The sequence below is a fragment of the Oratosquilla oratoria genome, chromosome 11 (assembly GCF_046742065.1).
Source record: "Oratosquilla oratoria isolate Oo_2021 chromosome 11, ASM4674206v1, whole genome shotgun sequence".
Taxonomy (NCBI): domain Eukaryota; kingdom Metazoa; phylum Arthropoda; class Malacostraca; order Stomatopoda; family Squillidae; genus Oratosquilla; species Oratosquilla oratoria.
The window spans coordinates 56,324,809-56,337,308 of NC_134787.1; the positions used below are offsets into that span (position 1 = coordinate 56,324,809).

At 39.0% G+C, this 12,500-nt stretch overlaps 1 protein-coding gene across 5 annotated transcripts in view; it reads left to right on the plus strand.

The window, feature by feature from the left end:
• The window catches only part of LOC143029836 (glutamate receptor ionotropic, NMDA 2B-like), a 597,917-nt gene that overhangs the window by 473,642 nt on the left and 111,775 nt on the right, over nt 1–12,500 (plus strand). The gene's annotated exons all lie outside the window — the stretch shown is intronic.

Genomic DNA, 12,500 nt, shown 5'->3' on the forward strand with positions numbered 1-12,500 from the left:
CACACACACACACACACACACACACACACACACACACACACACACACACACACACACACACACACACACACACACACACGAACATATACCCATACACCAACACCCAAACACATATATTTGTGTATACACACGCACACACACACACACACACACACACACATATATATATATATATATATATATATATATATATACATATATATATATGTATATATATATATATATATATATATATATATATATATATACATGTATACACAAATACATATATATATATATATATATATATGTGTGTGTGTGTGTGTGTGTGTGTGTGTGTGTGTGTGTGTGTGTGTGTGTGTGTGTGTGTGTGTGTGTGTGTGTGTATGTATATATATATATATATATATATATATATTTATTTATATATATATATTGATAGATTCTGTAAATCAACCGATGAAAGACTACAAGTTTTCTTCATCATTCAGAGCACTTTGTTCTTAGAGACGTTTTGCCTCCGGTATATAATATTTAGTTTCTGGGGTATTGGCTGCATGTCATTGTGGCAAAATAGCATGCAGTTGATACTTTAGGGTCTATGCGAGGCGCCCCTACGGACCAGAGCCACACATCATTTTGTCTGTGATAGAGGAAAACTCTGTACATAGAAAAATTATGACACTTTTATACTACGACTGTCCCTCCGTTATGCTGTCCCCCAACCCCTTGTTACTGTCCTGTACCATTTCTCTGAATATTCATTTCCTTTTTTCGCCTACCCTGTGGTGGGGGAAAAGAATACTGCCACCAAGTATTTCCACTTGAGTCGTAAAAGGCGACAAAAAAGGGACGGGGGATGGGATTAGGAGTCCTACTACCTGTAGCCCCAAAAGGGGACATTCCTAAAAAAGAAAGAAAAGGCATAAGAGGGTCTGGGAGCTTTCCAACCAGTACCCTAAGGTTTGGGTCTTTTAATGTGCGTGGATATGGTACAGATGAGAGTAAAAGGGAAGAGATAGGCAGTATGTTTGTGAGAAGAAAGATGGATGTACTGGCTTTGAGTGAAACTAAAATGAAAGGAAAGGGCAACTGTGAGTTTGGGAGTGTAGCTGGGAGGTACTCAGGAGTGAAGAGGGGACGAGGGAGAGAAGGGGTGGCTATACTAGTAAGTGAAGAGATAAGTAAGCGGGTAGTGGAGTGGAAGGAGGTGTCATCAAGGTTGATGTGGATGAAGGTGAAGCTGGGAAAGGAGATGTGGGTTTTTGTAAGTGCGTATGGGCCTGGTAGTGAGAAGAACGTAGAGGAAAGGGAGGCATTCTGGGTAGATATAAATGAGTGCATAGAGGGATTAGGGAGAAATGTCAATGTAGTTGTATTGGGAGACCTAAATGCTAGGGTAGGAAATGAACCAATTGACGGAGTGATTGGAAAGTATGGAGTTCGAGGCAAAAATCGTAGTGGAGAGTTGATGGTGGAGATGTGTCTTGAAAGAGAGTTGATGATAGCAAATATAGTGTTTAAGAAGAAAGTCAAGCATAAGTACACATGAGAGAGGGTGATGGATGGAAGGGTGGCAGATAGAGCGTTAATGGACCATATAGTGGTGACTAGGAGTATGGTAGGAAAAGTTAAGGATGTACATGTTTTAAGGGGAGAGAGTGGGGGAATATCAGATCATTTCCTGGTGGAAGGTAAATTGAGAGTGGAGAATAGGTGGAGAAAGAGGAAAAGGGCAGAAGGTAGGGAGGTACTTCGAGTGAACTGCTTAAATGAAGAAAAAAAGGAGAATGAGTATAAGAAGTTGAGAGAGGAGTGGGAGAGAGTAAAGGATAGAGTAGAACTAGGAGTGGAGGAGGAATGGGGATGGTTCAAGGAGGGAGTCATAAGATGTGCAAAGATGGTGTGTAGAACAAGGAGGGCGGGAGGAAATAGAAAGAAGGGTAGTGAGTGGTGGGATGAGGAAGCAAAGAAAGGTGTAGAAGAGAAGAAGAAGGCATTCATAGATTGGCTACAAATAAGGACGAGGGAATCGTATGAGAGGTACAAAGTAAAGAGAAAGGAAGCAAAGAGGAGAGTAGACGTGAAATGGGGAAAGAGTGTGACAGAAAAATTTGAAAGTAATAAAAAGATGTTTTGGAAGGAAGTTAAAATAGGAAGAGGAGGCGAATCAAATGGAGAAGAAAAGGTAAAAGGTGCAGATGGAGAGATGATAATAGAAGAGGAGGCAGTGAGAGGAAGGTGGGCAGAGTATTTTAGGTAGTTGCTAAATGTGAAGGAGGATAGAGAGGGGAAGGTACTTGCAGTTGGAAGCGCTAAGAAAATGAGAGTGATGAGTGAGGAAAATGGAGGAGAAATAAGGAAGGATGAAGTGAAAGCAGCTGTTAAGATGATGAGAGCAGGTAAGGCACCTGGGTTGGATGGATGCCATGCAGAATGTCTGAAGAAAGGAGGTACAGTTATGGTGGACTGGCTGGTAAGGTTATTTAATGTTTGTTTAAGAGAGGGTAGAGTGCCAGAAGACTGGAGGAGTGCCTGTATAGTTCCGCATTACAAAGGAAAGGGGGACATGTGTGAGTGTAGTAGTTACAGAGGGATCAGCTTGTTGAGTGTAGTTGGGAAGGCTTATGGGAGGGTCTTGATTGAGAGAATTAGGAAAGGAACAGAGGGAGTAATTGATGAGGAACAGTGTGGTTTTAGGACAGGTAGGGGATGTGTAGATCAGATTTTTGTGGTAAGACAGATATGTGAGAAAGCTATAGGAAAAGGTAAGGATGTTTTTTGGACTTTTATGAATCTGGAAAAGGCTTACGACAGGGTAGACAGGAAGGCACTGTGGGAGGTACTGCAGATATATGGAATAGGAGGAAAAGTTTTAACAGCAGTCAGGAGTTTTTATGAGAGTAGTAGAGCTTGCGTTAGGATTAGAAATGGAGAGAGTGAATGGTTTGAGGTAAAGGTGGGACTTCGTCAGGGGTGTGTTATGTCGCCCTGGCTGTTCAGTCTTTACATGGATGGAGTGGTGCGAGAGGTGAATGCAAGGGTAGTGGATCAGGGATTGGAGATGATTAAAGAAAATGGAGAAAAGTGGGAGGTGAGCCAGTTGTTGTTTGCCGACGACACTGCGCTTGTAGCAGGATGAGAGGAGGGATTGAGGAAGTTAGTGACAGAGTTTGAGAGGGTGTGTGTGAAAGAAGGAAGCTGAAGACAAATGTGGGCAAAAATAAGGTGATGGGATGTACAAGGGGAGAGAGTGACAATAGGCTGGAAGTGAGCATTAAGGGTGAGAAACTGGAGGAAGTGGATAGTTTCAGATACTTAGGTGCGAATGTGACAGGAAAGGGAGGAGTGGGGGTGAAGGTAGAATGTAGATTGAGAGAAGCGAGTAAATGCCTTGGTGGATTAAAAAGGGTAATGAGAAATAGACATCTGGGAATGGATGCTAAGATAAGGTTATATGAGGAGTGATTGTGCCAACAGCAATATACGGGGCAGAAACATGGAACATGAGAGAGGAAGAGAGAAGGAGTTTGAATGTGTTTGAGATGAAATGTCTGAGAAGTATGATAGGGGTTACTAGGCTGGATAGGGTGAGAAATGAGGAGGTGAGGAGGAGAACAGGGGTGGAAAAGGAGCTGGGAGATAGGGTTGATGAAAGAGTATTAGGATGGTTTGGACACATGGAAAGAATGAGTGAAGAAAGATTAGTAAAAGAAGTGTGGAAGGCGGAGGTGGAAGGAGTGAATATGAGGGGGTGTCCTAGGATGAGATGGATGGATGGGGTGAAAGGGGCTTTACAAAGAGAGGAATGTCTGTAGAGGAAGGACGGGAGAGGACAGAAGATAGGGGTAAATGGAGAAGGGTTGTTTATAGATGAGGCTGTGATGCATGAGGGGGAGTGGGTGGGGGATGGGGGGTGAGGAAGTATGTATGAGAAAAAAATTGACGCAGCCCGAAGGGATTTCTCACCGTCTTCTCCTTTCCTGCATGAGGGGACGGAGAGGGGGGGTCGCCGAATTTATGAAGCGGCCTTGCTGTGGATGTGCTGTGTCTTGCGACACTGCTTCTGACCCAGGGCAGTGGACAGGATGCAGGGATGACCCGTCATCCAGGAGGTGCCATGATAGGAGGGAGGGAGGAGGGTGGAGGGGAGTGGAATATATAGGAAATTAAATGGGTGGGAGTGATTTCTATGCCTTTTTCTTTTTGGCTATCCCCCGTGTAAGGGGGAAGGGAGCCTTTGGTATATGTATGGTATATGTATGTATATGTTTGTGATATGATATTGACTTCAGGCCGAATTTCAGCAGCCTGTGACGTCTGAATTGACATGTACCTAACTTTTCCTTGTCTGAATTTAGGCTTCTTTTAATAATATTTTTTACTTGTTACTCACCTCTAAAATAACAATTTACTTTTTACGAATCTAGAGCTGTTAATCCCTATTATTCTTCAAAAAATAAAAATAAAAGGAAAGGAAAATAGACAACAATATTTTTTTAATGAAACTTCCGCATAAAAAAAACCTTGTTTCTCTTCGTTTAATAACCACTTTCCTTGACAATCTCTTATCCTTTTATCTTGTATTGTTTTCATATCCTTGCATTTCAGTCTACGTTACCTCGACTTTTTCGTAAATCCAATCAACGTGTGTCTTACTTCCTATTCTTGTCTTCTTCTTCCACAAACATATATCCTTCTTCCTTGGTCCCAAGGAGGGGAATAACCCTGCAGAGAAAATGGAGGGTCACAATGATCGTAAGGATATATGTTTGGATATGAAACCAAATGTATATTCGTTCAGAAAGAGAAATTACAAAGACCTTTCGGACGCGCTCACAGAGCGAGTATAAATTGCATATTGTGGAGACTTCCCGGATATTGTTTGCGTCGTATTCCGCCAGTTTGCAAACTCTAGGTACAATGTTTACGTAGTGTGAGTCCTTTGGGGCTACGTATGATGAAAAGACGAGTACAGACGTCGTTTATAGTAAGACCAACCTGACGTTTTCGGCATTAATATTTTCAAGACAGTAAAACACTTGATACGCTCTTTTGTAGTGAATGGCAAATGGCTTCATTCAACTGAAGACTTGACCACGAGCTGAACAAAGATTCAATCGTTTAAGAACCACGTCAAGAATGTCAATGTAATGAATTATTTAAGAAAATAGAGGAATCAAATGGCTTTGAATAAGTTGGACTAAAGGTGCACTGTCCGGTCGTAGGAAGATACATGGTCAACTCCATTTGCCTTATTCAGAGGTACAAGATCGTCCACAGATGATTGGTAAGCTTTCAAAGGAAGATGACCTGAGGGTAGTGAGTCATCATTCTGGTCACCATTGCCTTTCTGGATTTCCTCTCAATAGATCTATAAGCACAGTTCAGTGTGATTTGTTGATTCACGTACACCAGTCTCACTTTTCCTCTCTCTTTTTCTCCTTCTCTCTTTTTCTCTCTCTGTGTCTACCTATCCTACTCTTCCTTCTCCTCCCCCTCCTTCTCCTTCTCTTCCTCCTCCTCATCCTCCTCCTCATCCTCATCCTCTTCCTCCTCGTCCCACTATCCTCTTCTTCTTCATGTTTCTCCTTCTTTCTCGTTCTCATCCCATTCCCCTCATTCTTGACATCCATTACCATCTTCCCTCTTTCATTTCTTCTTCCTCGTTTTTCTCCCTCGTCCTCCTTCTCCCCCCCTCCCCTCTATTCACCCAAGAACCTTTAATACCATAAAACATGCAAAGCCTAATCCTCAGTGCGGGACTTACGAATCGGTAAGTATTGAGAAGGAGGAGGCGAGTCGGGGACTGGAATTGTTAATCGGTAATCCCATTCCTGGAAAGAAAGACTGATGCATCAACTGATCCCGTGCGACGGACGTTCGCCCAAGACGAGACGACGCGCACGACCGTACTCGAGAAATTGTCACAAATTTTATCTTCTGTGAGGTTTTTGTTCTTTGATGTTTATCTACGGCCGATGCCGCCACCTTCTCACAAACTGTTTGTAGAATAGGAATAAGTGGCAACCACATATTCGCCTGGGAAATGTAAATTTGCACATGATATAATAATTCTAAATTATTAAAAACTCACAAATTCTGTTAGTTTTGTATTATGGGCGTTGACATGGAAGTGATTATAATTACATGGTGGCAGATAGGACAAAAGAAAAAGTACGATCCGATGGGAAAGAGGTTAGATGTGATTATGTATATATATATATATATATATATATATATATATACATATATATATATATATATGTATATATGTATATACATATATATATATATGTATATATATATATATATATATATATATATATATATATATACACATATATATACATATATATTGGTACCTAGCGGGCGTCATCGAAGTGAATATGTGTATATATATATATATATATATATATATATATATATATATATATATATATATACATACATATATATATACAATATATCTATGTATGTATGTATTTATGTGTATATATGTATGTATGTATGTATTTATGTATATGTATGTGCATATGTATGTATGTATATCCATGTATATATGTATGTATGCATGCTTGTATATATGTATGTATGTATGTATGTATATATGTATGTATGTATGTATGTATGTATGTATGTATGTATGTATGTATGTATGTATGTATGTATGTATGTATGTATGTATGTATGCCTGTATGTATGTATGTATGTATGTATGTATGTATATATGTATGTATGCATGATTGTATGTATGCATGTATGTATGTATGTATATATGTATGTATGTATGTATGTATGTATGTATGTATGTATGTATGTATGTATGTATGTGTGTATGTATGTATGAATGTATGTATGTACGTATGTATGTATGTATGTATGTATGTATGTATGTATGTATGTATGTATGCATGTATGTATATATGTATATATGTATGCATGTATGCATGTATGTATGTATGTATGTATGTATATATTCATGTATATGTATGTATGTACATATGTATGTACGTATGTATGTACGTATGTATGTATGTATGTATGTATGTATGTATGTATGTATGTATGTATGTATGTATATATATATATGTATGTATGTATTTATGTATGTATTTATGTATGTATGTATGTATGTATGTATGTATGTATGTATGTATGTATGTATGTATGTATGTATGTATGTATGTATTTATGTATGTATATATGTATGTATGTACGTATGTATTTATGTATGTATGTATGTATGTATGTATGTATGTATGTATGTATGTATGTATGTATGTATGTATGTATGTATATATGTATTTATGTATATGTATGTATGTACGTATGTATGTATGTATGTATGTATGTATGTATGTATGTATGTATGTATGTATGTATGTATGTATGTATGTATGTATGTATGTATGTATCTATGTATGTTTTTATGTAGTATGTATGTATGTATGTATGTATGTATGTATGTATGTATGTATGTATGTATGTATGTATGTATGTATGTATGTATGTATGTATGTATGTATGTATGTGATACCCAAAATAAATCGGATGACGCCATCCGGTATTGAAGAAATTGATGCGATTGAACAAATTCTGTACTTAATTCATTAGTAAAACACTCCCCACATCTTAATAGCATAACATAATTAGAAAATAAGAATGCAAACAATAGAATATGAATAAGCCAGGAGTTATTAATATTCATTGTTGATTTGAAATACGAATGTGTTGCGAATATGTAACACTTAAATATAAAGTCAATGAGACGAAACTTCATTCCTGAAACTTAATCAGTACGAAACATTAAGTACTGGTGCTATCTCTATGCATTTTCTTTCTGATTTATGTTTCTTATACGATTTGTCCACAATATATTTTACATCGCTTTAGCGAAAAAAAAAATCAAAGTGTTAATTGAATATGCAAAAACCTTGTATCCTCACAAATAGGGGCGAGTCAATTGGCATCGACATCGGCATCGGGAAGAATCGGCACATTTTAGGCGAATCGACATCGGCAAGATATTTTTTTTTATCGGCATCGTCATCGGCAATTTTTTCTTTCCGATGACGATACCAATTCTCTAAAAAAAGGCCGATTCTCGTCGATGTCGATTCACCAAAAAAAGTGCCAATTCTTGCCGATGCCAATGCCGATTATTCGGCACACCCCTCCTCACAATGCGTAAATACTTTATTGAATAGCATGAAGCCTTTCGTCGGGCAAATCAAAATGGATCGAACCGTTAAACCGTCACAGAACAAAAACTTTATCCCAAGAGTTTCGTGGTCGCATCTCAAAGCTTTGGGTCGGAGACTGCCTATCAGTTCACGGTCGAGTCTTACCAATCTTAATTAAATAGACCCTAGTCTTCTTAAACCACAACATGTTCTTCGAATGATCAAGTCTTCGATTTCGTTGTGACCAAGGCCGAAGTTAGCATTTCAGTTGCATAAAATTGGATATCTTTAGCTGGAATGAATACGTATAGTAAATCATCCTCTTATTTCGAAGAACCATAGCTATAAATTACGTCCCTAAGACAAGCTTAACCCCGTCAGTTCTCAATGTTGTTCGTATTATTTTCTCTTAATTTGATTATTATCCCTGCTAGGTCAATTTCCACCAGCTCCGTCCTCTTCAATTGAATGATGTCATGTACCTTTAAAATTTTGTCTAAGCACGTCATAAAATGAAATAGATAAACACTGTAGAAGCTTCTGACAGTTGAATGAATAGATGCTGCAGGAACTTCTGACTGTTCCTTAGATAACTGATTTACAGAATTTTAAATTATAACTGGATAAATAATACAGGATTTTTGAAGCTTCTGACAATTGAATGAACAGATGCTGCAGGAACCTCTGACTGTCCCTTAGATAACTGATTAACAGAATTTTAATTTATAATTGGATAAATGATGCAGGATTTTTGAACTATTGAATGGATAGTCATAACGAAGCCGTTTATTGGATAAAGACTGATAGTTTACCTGTGCAATGGTTGAATGCTGTGGGAGATTTTGACTGTTCAATGGATACTTAAGATATTGTAGTAGCGTCTGACAGCTAAATGGATAAGTGCTGTAAGTACTTCAAGCTCTCTCAATGGATAAAAGCTGCAAGATTTTCCAGCTATTGAATGGATGAAAGGAGGTTCTTCTTGGCTGTTGAAAAGTCACAGATGGTAAATGGGGTTTTCCAGCAAACAAAAGCCTAGTCCATCCAGAGGAAAGATCCTTCGTATGTAAGAATTCAAAGGGGATGAATCAGTAAATGGAAGAGTGTTTTGACCTGCAAGTGTGTGTAAAGCGGTGGTCTGGCCCATAACATTTAAAGTCGAGGTAGACCCTTCAACAGTGGCGTACCTTCAAGTTGTTGTTCTGGTTCATGTTATTCCATTTCCTGCAAACGGAGGAAAATGGAATTATGGTTGAGTCAGACCTTAAGAAGAAAGAGTCTTTTTTTTTTTTTTTTTTTTTTTTTACGTGCGTTTCCTAACCTGGAAAGCTACAACTCCCAGGGAATGCTGGGGGAAGTCTGTAATGTATTGGCTGTAACAGGATTTCAGCGGATTCTAGAATGCCTAACCCTGACTACAGGGAGCTCTGAGGTCGGAATACACAAAAAAAATGTTCTAGACCCTAAAGAGTCTTAAGTGTATCCTTCAGTGGAATGAAATGATTTGACGTTGGATAGAATATATGTCAAATGATGTCAATACGACAAGAGGGTTAACGTTATCTGGGTTTGTAGATGTTCAGTGTGTGTGTGTGTGTGTGTGTGTGTGTGTGTGTGTGTGTGTGTGTGTGTGTGTGTGTGTGTGTGTGTGTGTGTGTGTGTGTGTGTGTGTGTGTGTGTGTGTGTGTGTGTGTGTGTGTGTGTGGTTGTATGTGTGTGTGTGTGTGTGTGTGTGTGTGTGTGTGTGTGTGTGTGTGTGTGTGTGTGTGTGTGTGTGTGTGTGTGTGTGTGTGTGTGTGTGTGTGTGTGTGTGGTTGTGTGTGTGTGTGTGTGTGTGTGTGTGTGTGTGTGTGTGTGTGTGTGTGTGTCTGTGTGTGTGTGTGTGTGTGTGTGTGTGTGTGTGTGTGTGTGTGTGTGTGTGCATGTGTGTGCGTTTGTGTTTGTGTTTGTGTTTGTGTTTGTGATTTTAACACCAACACATATCAAATAAACACATGGGAGCATTCAAGCTTCGGTAAATCTCATGTACCCCATTGTGAAACACAAAACATCACGCGTTCCCTCACGTGTAGTCCATCCACTTTATTGGAAGTTTTGACATTTCTGTTCCTCCGGGAAGCTAGTTTTCCGTGTCCTGACCACACTCAAGGGACCGAGACTTGTCATAAACACATGTATGACTTTACAGGTAAATGGGGAAAATTTGTGTACAGTGAACTTTGGTAACTTCCACTATTATAAAATTTTATTTCAGTCATCCCTGTTCCTCTATAATATAAACTAATATAACAAAAGAAACTGGAAACTTCTCATATGGTAAAAGTATCAGCGGTGTTTTTATATCCGACCTCTTTCAGTGTTTCAACATCCATTAATATTCCGCTTAAAGTGAGACACGAGATTCCTTTTTACACCCTTACTAATGGCAATATTCTCTTTCCCTTTCAACATAATTATAAAAAAATGTACTGAAAAAATACAGAGATGTACTTAAGTGCAACTGATATCAGTATACATATACTGGGGTGCGTATGTATATGCATACACACACACACGTACACACACACACACACACACACACACACACACACACACACACACACACATATGTATCTGTGTGTTTGTGTGTGTGTGTGTGTGTTTGTGTGTGTGTGTGTGTGTGTGTGTGTGTGTGTGTGTGTGTGTGTGTGTGTGTGTGTGTGTGTGTGTGTGTGTGTGTGTGTGTGTGTGTATGTGCGTGCGCATATGTATATATATATATATATATATATATATATATATATATATATATATATATATATGCATATATATACATACATACATACATATGCCAAAGGCTTTTCCCCCTTATAAGGGAAGTAGCCAAAAAAAAAACATAAAAACAACTCCCACCCATTCCATCACTAACACACTCCCCTCCCCTCCACCCTCTTCCCTCCCTCTTATCTTGGCACCTCCTGGATGACGGGTCATCCCTGCATCTCGCCCACTGCCTTGAGTCAGAAGCAATGTCACAAGACACAGCATATCCACAGCAAGGCCGCTGCATTAAATCGGTGACCCCCCTCTCCGTCCCCTCATGCAGAAAAGGAGAAGACAGGGAGAAATCCCTTCGGGCTGCGTCAAATTAATTCTCATACATACTCCCTCACCCCCCTTCCCCCACCCATTCCACCTCATGCATCACATCATCCATATACAACCATTCTCCATTCCCCCCTGTCTTTTGTCATCTCCCGCCCCTCCTCAACATTCCCTCTTTCTCAAAGCCCCTTTTACCCCATCCATCCATCTCATCCTAGGTCGACCCCTCATGTTCACCCTTTCCACATTTGCCTTCCACACCTCTTTTATTAGTCTTTCTCCACTCATTCTTTCCATGTGTCCAGACCATCCCAATACTCTTTCATCCATCCTGTCTCCCAACTCCCTTTCCACTCCCATTCTCCTCCTCGCCTCATTTCTCACTATATCCAGCCTAGTAACCCCAATCATACTTCTCAGACACCTCATCTCCTCTCAAATATATATATACACACTCACTCATATATATATATATATATATGTGTGTGTGTGTGTGTGTGTGTGTGTGTGTGTGTGTGTGTGTGTGTGTGTGTGTGTGTGTGTGTGTGTGTGTGTGTGTGTGTGTGTATTAATATATATGTAGCTCAAAATTCTGAAGATCTAAAAAACGGGAGCGGCACCATTAAAATGAGGGGACTTTTTACGCGGGAATATATTTCTCCACGTTGTCATCCCTTTTTTCAATGCATTTTCACCAACTATGAACAAGGTCCTGTGCATGGCTCTCCGTAGCGCTGCTTATCACTCACATAACTATCGCCACTCCGGAATCGACGAATCCATCTTCTAAACGTGCTGACATCAACTCTCTCAACTCCGTAAACTTTCACCTAGCGCCGGTGAATGTTCAACGGTTCCACTTCTGCGTGGAGGAATTCAATGACGCATCTCTGCATGTGAGGCATATACATGTAAGGGATTGATTTATTAGACTGTCACATTGTCAATATCTGTAACAGAGATGAAAAATTCCGGTTGTAAGTGCAAAGATTTAGTTCTCATAACAATATCATCAACAATTCTTTCGAATCCATTGGCGCAGAGTAAAGAAAGATAAGAGGCGTTGCTTTTGGAAGTACCCTCGTATATATACATATGCGTATACATACACGTATGTATATGTATACATATATATATATAATATGTATACATATATATACACATATATATGTATGTATGTATATATACATATGTCTATATATATATACACATATACATGTATGTATGTATATATACATATATATATATATA